General features: G+C 43.7%; 1 protein-coding gene across 1 annotated transcript in view; it reads left to right on the forward strand.

Annotated features, from left to right (window-relative positions):
- The first annotated feature begins 2,206 nt into the window (after positions 1 to 2,206).
- The window catches only part of MYO3A (myosin IIIA), a 219,080-nt gene continuing 209,793 nt past the window's right edge, over positions 2,207 to 11,493 (forward strand). Inside the window, exon 1 of the mRNA XM_025206153.1 lies at positions 2,207 to 2,229. The gene's annotated coding sequence lies outside the window, so the exon portion shown is untranslated. The remainder of the gene's footprint in view (positions 2,230 to 11,493) is intronic.

Below are 11,493 nucleotides of genomic sequence, written 5' to 3' on the forward strand. Positions count from 1 at the left end.
GAGGTGAGAATTCACCATTTGCCTGGGAGGTTCCTGTGACAGGGAAGTGGTTACACCCTGCCATGAGTTGACAAGAAAGCTGAGGAACTGCAGGAAAGAGGGTTTCCCTACCTGAATGATGGAAGAGCCAATAAAGTGAGCAGCAAATGAGAGCAGCTGTGGTGTTTTGCCAGGCCCAGTGGGGAGAGTGGATGGACAGGAAGATGCCCTGATAGGCTTGGATATCTGACCCAGAAGTTAAAGCTCCGGGGACGTATGAGGGGTGTTTCTCTGGAGACGGGAAAACCAGCAGGAGTGGGAGCTCATGCTGCTGTACAACCTAGTCAGGGGTCAGCAGTTTCTGTGAAGATGAAGAAGGGACTTACCAGATCCAGAGCAGGAGCATCCCACAGAGGGCCAGCAGTGAGGCAGCTCAGTGAGTGCGGCAGTCTTCATTCAGGACTAAGGGGGATTGGCCTTGAGAAGACAAGGTTTTCCTTTTCCAGAAAGGGAAGGTCAAATGCTGGGACTGAGTGAGAGGACTGTGCTAAACTGGGTATGATTCTGACCAGTTCCTTATGAGTTAAGGTGGAGTGGCACGGGAACTCAGAAGCGTAATTGGACACTGATCATGCAAGATTAAAGTGAGAGTGATCAGAGAAGGGATTTGTCCCTTTTATACAAAGGGGCAAGTTGGACTGATATTGAACCTGAATTGGGGATGTATGAGGGTGTACACCCAAGTTGTGGTAACACCATGGCCACAGGCATGTGATAACGGGCAAGAGCATACAAAACTGTGATGGTGCATTAGGCAAGGACTCTAGTTAAGGAATTGCACCATGAAAATCTGGGGTGGTAAGGTCAAGGTAGGGGGTGGAGGAGCCCTGTGAAGAGGTAATCTGGATAGCTAGGTTGCAGTAAGAACCAGCAATGTACATCCCGATATTTACTTTCTCCTTTTGGATTTTCTTTAACATCAAAGGTGTAGCAGGGAAGTTCCAAAGAGAATCAACAAGTCTGGGGTGGATCAAATGCAACAAAGATTCCTGACAAGGGATTCAGGCTTCTACAGGGAACCTCAGGCTTTCACAGTTACCTCTAATGGTTAATTACTCCCAATGTTTAATATTTTTTACTTTATTGCTGTTGTGAGCATAGGCAATGTTTGGGGGCCCAGATTTCTGCAATGGTGGGGCACAGAGTGCCCGACAGCCATGGGAACAGTGGCTGCACAAAATTGTGTGCCACCCCCCTCCCCCACTCCAACTATCAACAGTTATATTGTTAGCATTACTCACAGTCCGTCCTGTGGCAAACTGGGTTTATAGGGAATCTGTTGCCATAGGCAGGCCTAGAAGTGGCTCTGATGAACCAGCTCAGTGGACATAGATATTTGCAGGGACTGGGCCTGGTTCTGCCTGTTCCCCAGCTGTTTAGGCCCGTGTGCACTTTGGCAACAGTATCTACATGCCTTTAAACAAGAATCCCAGCAGTGACTATGGATAAGGTCTTCTGCTTGCAGACATGAAAATTAAAAAAAAATCTGTGCTTTACTTTAAATTGGGCACACTCCTGCACTGAGCCCAGTATATGTCCAGAAGAGACAGCATGTTACTTCAACCTGGCTCTGAAGCTTCTGTATAGATTGGGCACTTTAGTGGGGCTTTTTGGCACTTTTATCTAATAGCTGAATCAGCTTCAGATACAAGCGCTAAAAAGCCCCACAAAAATCATCCAACCTGTATAGACACTGCAGAGCCAGGTCGAAGTAACGTGCTGCTTCTTTCAGGAAAGTATAGTTTGGAGGGAGAAAGGGGAAGTTTTGCATCTGCAAGCAGCTGGTACTAAACTTATCAACTAGTAGAGCCACTACTACTCAAACTCAGAATCATGTGTTGGACAGGTTCAAAGCAATGCAATATTTCCTGTTAACATCACAGACAATGAGAGTTTCCTGTGCTTCAGGGAGAGGAAATGCAACATCTATTTAAACTGGTTTAGCCTCCCAAGAAAAATAAGATAATCTAGCAGTAGGGACAGAGTAGAATAGTGTGTTTCTTTTTAAAATATATATATGTGTGTGTGTGTGTGTGTGTGTGTGTGTGTATATATACAATTCAGAAAAGACCATGGGATTCAACAAGTGCCTTTACTAAACCATAAAGTGGAAGGAAAAGCTCAAGGAATGAACGGATTGCAGAGCTGGACCTGAAGCTGAGAAGATTTCTATTCCCTTCACATCAGAACGTACGCACCACCCTCCCCACTCCAAGTGTAATCCTGGTTGTGCCACTGTTTGCTGCCCTCTGTAATTGCATAAAATTGAAGATAAATCCAAGTCAAATGGCCCTTTTTGGAATATCCCTAGAGATTAGCAAAGGACTCAGACGTAAGAAACTGTGTATGGAAATTATTTATGTTTGCATCTATGTAATTCAGGAAACTACCTGTAGGCTGGATAATCTGGAAGATAGGTCGGTTACTACAGAAAGACTGTTACAGCGTAGGAGACGCAGTGAATTTATAGTTGGATTAAGGTGTCACCCATAATTTGATGTGAAGGAGATACAACTCACCTGCCTCTCTAATTTGTCTTGAGGGAAAAAGAAATATTTGATATTTTTAAGGCAAATGAAAGGAGAATAATATGATGTTAGAAAGTATAATGTGTGTAAAGTCAGGCAAAGTAATTGCTGTCCTTGATTTCAGAGGAAGCAGAAGCCAGATTTATGTCTGTAGGCATTTAAGAGGGACAAAACAAAGAAGAATGAGGTATTTGAGATGAGTCAGGGTATTTTGCATACAGTGCAGTGACGGACTTGAAAATGTCCGGGAAGCAATGTGGGGACTGAAGTACTTCCAATCCCAAATATTCAAAAATCATGAATGAATGCCCCCATAAAATTACACTATTTTTGAGAAGTTGCTTTTAAATGAGTTCCTGATTCTTTTTTGTTGTTGCTATCTTATTCCTGAGCCTTTATGTTCGAACCTGGGTCATGTTCAAGCTTTTCTATGCAGCCATGAGGGCTAGAACATATTTTATTTTCAACAAAAGCTGAGTTTCTCTTTTCATCTTATGAAACCAGGAGCCAGGGCTTTAAGAACATCTCCAGATGTCAGGAGACTCATGATGAAATCGCTGCACTTTGTCCAGCAGTAGGTATGCTGACATAACATGGCTCCAGTGGCAGAAATTTCTCTTAGAGGGAAATTGCTGTGGCATAAGCATCAGAAATCTCTCTTCCACTAACCACTGCAGGCTCAGGAGTTCATATTTGGGAAGAATGAGAGTCATCAGGGTATCTGGGGACAGGCTGTTTGCAGGAATTCTATGAACAGTATATTCTAGTATACACATGGAGCCCTGTCTGCAGATAAAACATCAGATTTCCCATCATTAAATCCTGAGGTTGGACTTCCAACAAGATGTCAGGTGCAGTATAGAGCATGAAACCAGTGTCTCCCAGTTTCCAGACTGGAACCTGGAAGAAAAAGTATTTTTGTAGTTGAAAATATTTGCATTATGCCTGCAATACCATTTCAGAATAACTTGGGAAAGAACTTGGTTTACATTTTAAACCCTTATCTTCCAGCCTGCAGCATCAAACCATTAATATCAAGTTATGATTCATTAGCTAACACATTGATGCTTATATAAAAAAGCATATTTATATTAATGAAGCTAATGGTGACATTTCTTTCCTGTATTTTCTTAACCTACCTAAATCTTGACTGACCATGAAAAAATCTAGCTGCAGGAAAATGCAGTTTTCATCTTATTTTTCTTTTGTCATTTAATTAAAAAATAATTCTTTAGCATTTTAGTGAACTCCTGCACAATAAATGTGTTTTTACGTCTGCATTGCAACCAATTTTGCTTGCTCAGGTTCTTAAGTGTTAATCCTTAATTCTCAGTGTTTGGGGAATCTTGACTTATTTGTATCTGTGTGGGCTGAAAAGAAGAATATGGGGAGAGGGAGGGAGGGAGGGCTGCTTGGTGCCTCAGCTGTACTCCAGGTTCCCTTGGCCTCTTCTAATAGGTCATGTGCCCTAACTCCCTAACCATTTTTGTTGCCCTCCACTGGACTCTCTTCAGACATGCACAAGGGTGTCTCTTCCTGGCAACCCATTGCAGCATCACTTCAGGGCCTGCTGCCCACCCGCAGCATAGCTGGGACCCCAGTCTCTGCTATGCTGGGTGGAGAGCAGTGACATGGCTCCTTGCCCCAGGGGTGCAGGGACGGCATGCTCATCATCAATGGGGCGCTCTCTCTCCACAACCTCCCTGTGCTGTTTATGCTCACACCATGTCTGGTCTGTGTGTGTGCAGTTAAAAGTGGGTTTTTAAACCTAGTAGAGTTAAGGATTGACACAACACCTCATTCAATTAATAGCAGAAAGGCTTTAATACCAATGTCACAAACAAGCTATAACCCTAAATAACAGAGGGGGGGGCACAGAAAAGATAACAATTCAATACGCAATGAATGAGCTATCACCAAAGTCTGAGTATTTGTTTAGCTGCAAGAGTGTTTTCTCACCAATGCAGGCCAGGAAACAGTTTCCTTATGGCTTTCACTGAGCAGGATCCTTTTTCTTGAAGAGCTGGGTGCATTGTTGTAGTGATCTGTCTCTGTTTCTCCAGGAGCACACACCTTACCTGCAATTCTATTTTATTCTCATACTGTTTAATTGTATAGCTTCAAAGCATTTTTTCTTGATGATTGGTTAATTAAAGTCCAAACAAAACAGGGTGGAAGGAGGAATTATCACATTACAACTGTTAGCTGCTTGAATCCTGTTTTTGTATTTGTCCAGGTGTGAAACTTGTTTTTCTTGCGGTGTCTGACCAGCCTGGAGGTTGTAAGTCAGTCAAATGTGATGGGTCTTGATTGGCTAAATGGGATAGCTAGGGGAATTGGTTACAGGACCTGTTTTGGGTATTTGTTTAACAATGGGGCAAATTTGAAATAGCCTGTACCAGTGATGGTTTATTTACAAAACCCCAGGCAGATATTGAATAATTGAGGCATTTGAGAAATATGAGGATGTGTTAACAAGGCACATATAGTATGTATGACCATGCATTCGTCAGGTACAGAACACCTTTCACATATTCAGTGTACCTCTTACAGGTTCTGTTTTAAAATGTATATTTAGTCTTTTGTTTTCTTTAGTTACTAGTCCAATTGAAATGTATATGTAGTTTCCTGCTTTCTCTGGTTACACTAACTGAGACAGTCTCTGCCCTTCTCTCTTTCTCTTAGCTTTGTTATACACATGTGATGTGTGTGTCAGGTGTTTGCCAACAATTTTTCTTTATAGGGAACCATTACTTTTATTTTTAGGCTCGCATGTGGTAGAGGGTTGAGGCCTATCTAACTCAGCGCCTAGAGGGTGGCAACCACTAGCAGAGCAGCTATTTGAGGGGGTTTTTTGATAGCACTGTCACTATCCTCACCCACTCATACCCCAGCCTTCATTATGACTGCTTTCATTTATGGCATAGGTCTGGTATTGGATGCCACAAGCTACACCTAATAGGTTGCAGCCATTAGCGGAGACTGATCTTCTTTGTGGCAATCTTGTCACCAGAACTCAGTTTTGCCCCAGCCACTGTCTTTTGTGCAGGAGGGTTTCTTTCTGAGCTATTAAAACTTTCAGGTGATTACAAACACTACAGCAATTTGGCGCAATCTAGCACAGAAAATGAAATCAATTGGGATTGCTTTATTTTGCATGGTCCCAGCTACCATCTTGCATTCTTGTGCAAAATGTGCTGTTATTTCAATTTGGTCACTTAAGTGTATGCCTGGCCAAGCTGTCTCAGCTTTCACACTCATCATGTGTGCCATGCCTCCTTTGCCCAGGCTTTGTGGAAGACCTCCTCCCTGGTCTTACAGATGTTGTGGAGGACACATGTGATAACAACAAGGTATGGCAGGTTCTCCTCCTCCACTTAAGCCACATATTGAGACCATGCCAGCCTGCCTTAAGGCAGCCAAAGGCACACTCCACAGTTGTGGGGGAACCTGCTCAGGTAGTAGTTGAAGTTCTCCTTTCAGCAGTCTAGCTGTCCTGTGTGGGGCTTCATGAGCCGGAGCATAAGTGGGTACGCTGGGTTCTCGATGATAACAATGGTGCTAATGATGAACTTGGGGACTTACTCTCCCTCATCTGGGGGAGTGGGGAGTTATAGAAGACTCGGGCCTTGTGGGTACTGCTGGCCCTGCTGTTGAAGATGTGGGTGAAGCTCTGGTGGTCAACAAAGCCCTGCAGGATGCTGAAGAAGTAACCATTGCAGTTGATGAATGCCTGGGTGACTTTGGATGGGGGTATATGGAGCAGAGGATGGGGGTATATGGGTGCTGTCCATGGCCCCCACGCAGTTTGGGAAGCCCATGCAGCAGAAGCCAGCAACTACCTCCTGCAGGTCGATCAGGCAAATGAAGTGGTTGGCCAGGACATTCTGGATCATCAGGTACACCTCCCAGACAGCCTCTCCAGCTGTAGACTTGCCCATGCTGAACTGTTTGGTGACATAGCGGACACTTCTGGGGGTGGCCAGCTTCATGATGGTGATGGCCATCCGGTTCTTTGCAATGTGGGGGGCTACCTGGGCGATAGTGTCCACGAAGGTGGCTTGGTGCATGTGGAAGCTCTGGACATAGCGTTCATCATCCCAGGTATCCAGGAGAATTTGCTCCCACCAGTCACTGCTGATGGCGTGGCCCCGGAACCAGTGCTTGATTGTCTGGAGATGGTGCTAGAGCACTCCAGTGTCCATGGCATCCTGGGTGGCCTCATCCTCATTGGCCACTTGGAAATCGTTAGCTCAGTTCAGGATGCTTGGCTAACTCAGGGTGCAGTAGGTGGCCCCATACAGGACAGCTGGCTGCTGGCTTGAGGGCAGGAAGCTACATGTCATGGTGACCAGCTGCCACATCATGTCCAGGTAGGCATGCATGATGTCCCATACTCTCCTTCAAGTGTTTGTCAGTGACATGCTTCAGCTCCTGGGTCTGTGTGCAAGTGGGCCAAGACACAAAAGCACATGCAATTCATGAGGTAGGGCACTTGCGGGGTACAGGGGAGGGTCCATGGTGATGTGGCAGGGGGTTGGGGTATATTTGCTTGCACCCCACAGCCAATTGGGAGTAGCCCATACATTCAGCTACACTTGGCAGTCTCCAGTAGTGCAGGCTGCCTGTGCCCCCTCCTTCCCTCTACCCCGCAAAGGTCCAACTGTTCACTCCCAATCTAAACTAAGCCACTTATAGAAAACCAAGTAACTTAGATCAATACTTCCCCTGGTTTTTTGAATGTCTGTACAGGGCCAAAGTATTTATTTTGACCTATAAGTCCCATTGGTGCCTCTACGTCCCACTAAGATTGGATCTAATATAATGTAGAGACCACTTTTGTCAATAAGAAGTTGTTTTTTAACATTCACATTAATTGCCACTAGTTTTAGTGGTGTAAGATTTATAAAAGGGGAGTCTCAGTGAAGGGCTCCCAAATCTTTAATTTACCTCCCCTGCCTTTCTTACACATCCTAAAGTTTTTGATCACCTTGTTCATCTTGTTACATGGGCATTTTCCCCTCTGGGAGCAATAGACATTTTTGGAGTGGGAAATGTTTCTATTGTGTTTTTGATTGACTCCTTTACTTGTCATTGGGTGTATTACTAATTCTGTTGTCTCAATGTCTTTCAGTGTTGCACACACCTTATTAAATACATTCCATAAACTAAAATAATAAATGCAAACATTTCTCTCCTGGGAACTGGACTGAGGCCACTAGTTCATTTCACAGAGGACACCAAAGAGCTGCTAAATTGGAGGAGCTTTTCATCCCTGTAGATCCAGGCTGTGAAGGGCTCTATCCTATTAACAATCTCTTGAGCCAACTAGTTCAACAAATGTGATTACATGGATCACACATCTAAAAGCTTCAAAAGGGGTCAGAGTGTTCTTTTGATCAACTACAGAAAATGTTTGGCAGAACCAAGTGTTGAATTTGCTCCAAATAATTACATGCATTTAATAAATGACTCTTCTGCTGTAATATGCTTGGTAATTTATTATGGCAGATGATATTTGTGATTTGAGGAAAAATAGTTTATATGATACAAAAGATACATGGAAGTTTTCTTGAAGGATCATTGCTCAGGGGTAGAAGGAAGTACTGTTTTTTTTATAATAAACACAAGAAGAGGAATTCCCTTTACCTAACTCAAGCTTTTTTCAGTCAGGCAATTTCCCCATTTTACAAACAAACAAGAAAGAGGACAGTTTGCAAACAAACAAGAGGACATTATGGAATTGTGACTTGACCTAGGTCGCACATAAGGTCAGTTGGCAGAGCCAGAGGCATGCCAAGGAAGTTTTGCACCCTGCACAGTGGCAGTGGCCAGGGCAGCAGAAATGGTTGGGTGAGCAATAGTGGCAGCAATGGAGGCTGCTATTCTTGTGCCCACTCTTAGTCAGCACCTAGGGCTATTGCCCTTCTTGCCTACCCCTAGATGCTACTAGGCAGTGATTTGGACTAGAATTCAGAAGTCTTTAGGACAAGAACCACCTTCTTGTTCCATGTGTGTGTGGCAGGATGTGAAATGCCTATCACAACAAGATCCAAGGCTTTGACTGTAACTACTGACTACTAAGTGCATCCACAATTTTAATATAATAATTGATCATCTTACAGTTTCTTAATCACAAGTGCATCCTTCCTTTCTTTCTTGGATAATTCCAGGGATGGTCATATTAGATGTCTTCAGGAAAGACAACTAAACTGAACAGTGTAAGCCTAATACTTTTCTTAGTTAAATAAAATAGATTTTTATTGGCTATCTTTAACCTTATTACTTTATTATGACTGTTAATAATATATAATCCAGACTATCTGGAAAGTTTCAATATAATACTAGACATACTCTGTGCATGTTAACCAAAAGCATGTTCTCCATCTCTATCAGGATGAGCACACTAACAAATTACCATGAGATAAGAGCAGGAATTTACTCAGAATCAGGTACCATGATAACTGTTGTATGCCCACTCTTACCCTGCAGTAAAAGAAAGTAACCCATGGTAGCTTGCCCCTCAATGAAGAAGTCGTAGCACTAGATGTTAGCTTTCATATAACATGGACTAAGAGTGTGCATATGCACAATTATCACAAACTAGCTGGAGCAGCGTTGAGTTCCCACCCTTGCTTAACTCATAATCCCTTGTTATGTGCCCATACCCTTAGGAATTTCTAACATGCCTAATTATTGATCAGTGGTGTTAAAGAGAACATAGATAATTTTTTTAAGTATCTAAATAATATTTCAAAACTAGTTTGGAAACTAATTGCTCAGGGAGAGAGAGAATTTGGGATGAATCAGTGATTCCCAAAAGGGATGTGGACAAGCATAATCTCACTGAGCACAATACAGTGGAACTATTTGGCCTAATTCAGCAGGCCCTAACTCAGCCAGAGGTAAAGAATGACCTCTGTGAATTTACTGCTTCTCTAGTCAATTTTTAAAATGAAAGTGTTATAGCCTACTTCAGTTTCTTTTAAATATCTTGTGCTTTGCTCTGGGCATCCAAACTGCTTTAGCAGCTTTGAAAAATCTCGCCCTAACTGTGCTATGGAGAAGAGAAGGGCATGTATGTGGTGGGTGGGCAAAAGGAAAAGACAGCAAAGCAGGGAAGGATGTGGAAAGGAGGACAAAAAGACGAGAATAATCCAGGAGGAGTAAGAATAAGTGTTAAAGGGAGAGGAAATGTCACACTGACCTGCTGGGTGGCCTGGGGTATCACTTTACCCCTCTGTGCTTTTGTTTCCCATGAAAAATTTAATCTGTCTTGTCTATAGTATTCAGATTGTTGCTCTTCAGGGCAAGGACTGTTTGGCACCTATAATAATGGGGCTCTGATCTTGTCTGTGACTTCTAGGTGCTACTGTAATACAGGTGTAAATTGGCTTTATTTCTGCAGCAGTGTTCTTCATTGTTGAAATCTATAAACTGAAAATTATTTTGGAGCAATCAAATTAAAATTATAGCAGGATTTTAGAAGACTGATTTCATCCTAGGGATTTTAGAAGACCGATTTCATCCAGAGTTCCTTTGTTCTGACGGGTAAGTTAAACAAAAGTTCTCAGATACGGCCCTCTGTTTCATTTTCTGGTTTCTGTAAGAGGAGTGAGTGCTGTGCTGTGCTGTGCTGTGCTTAATTACAGTTAAGATCAGTGAGAGCTCTGCTCCAAATAAAGTTCTAGAAAAGTGCTGTGTTCTGAGCATTCATGCCCAAGCGCTCTGAAGTTGGACCCAAAAGAGGTAGACTCTTAAGAAAATGTTTGCCTAAGTATAAAATGGGAGTAATGATTGCACCATGCCTCGCCATGTTGTGTCAAACAAATGCAGTAGTGCTTGTGAAGTGCTCCGGTACTATGTTAAAGATCAGCCTATGAAAACCCATTAAAAGTTAATTGAGCTGTGTTGAGTGCTGAATTTGGATAATGTGGTGTAAATAAAACATGGGGCCCCACGTTCCATGATGAATATCGGACTGCTGCTCACCTCAGTGAGCACTGGGTTTCCTGCACACTGAATGAGGTAGGCATCAACTAAGGGAAAAGTACTATCATGTCATTAAAGGCTGTATCATATACTTGGGGAGGGGGTGAATATAAGCTGCAGTGGTATGTTCAGGGGCATAGGTTGTATCTGTGTTGGTGTAAGGACATAGGCAGGCAAGATTCTTTGGGTAAATCTGATACCAGGCCATCTGCACAGGCTTCCTCAGCCTGACGAAGGGTGTTTGTGCTGGAAAACTTGTTAAGAAGAATTTTTCCAACTATTTGAGTTGGTCTAATAAAAGATATTGGATTTACCCAAAGAAACTTGTCTGCCTTAGTATGTTCGGGCATTTTTCTAACTTTTGACTGCGAATTTGCATCTTTGCCATTGTGTTAATGTGTTGTTATAGCTATACCATGCTGTCCCTGTGGATAAGCAATGATCTAGGATAAGTAGGAAAGTGTGAAGAGGGTATGCATGGGGAACTCACTTCTCTAGTGGACTGGGAGAAACCACATATGTATTAAACTGGGCAAGAGTAATGACCAGAAATGCTCTTTATCCTGATTCAGGTGCCTGGTCACTCTTTGCATCATCCACCTAGCAGGATGCTGCTGCTTGCAGAGGCCTTTTTTTTGTGGCTGGAACAGCAGAAGCCGGACGCCACCAAGTGCGGTGACACCTGTGCGCGTGTGAGGGGCGCTTCAAGGGCTGGAGTTCTGTGTTGCCCCAGGAGCAGCCTGCAGCTGCATTAGGGACCCACCAGCAGCTCGGGTGTTAGGTCCGGGGGAGCTGTTCGGGGGCGTCCAGCGGGAAGCCGTGCCCTTGTCTCCCTTCGGGCAGAGCCTGGCAGTCTCGAAAGGCCGCGGGGCTGATCCGAGACAGCCCGGGCGCTCCTTCCCCGCCGGCTGCACGTGGCCCTGCCCCCCGCGGG

The sequence above is a fragment of the Alligator sinensis genome, unplaced genomic scaffold (genome assembly GCF_000455745.1).
Source record: "Alligator sinensis unplaced genomic scaffold, ASM45574v1 scaffold455_1, whole genome shotgun sequence".
Taxonomy (NCBI): Eukaryota; Metazoa; Chordata; order Crocodylia; family Alligatoridae; genus Alligator; species Alligator sinensis.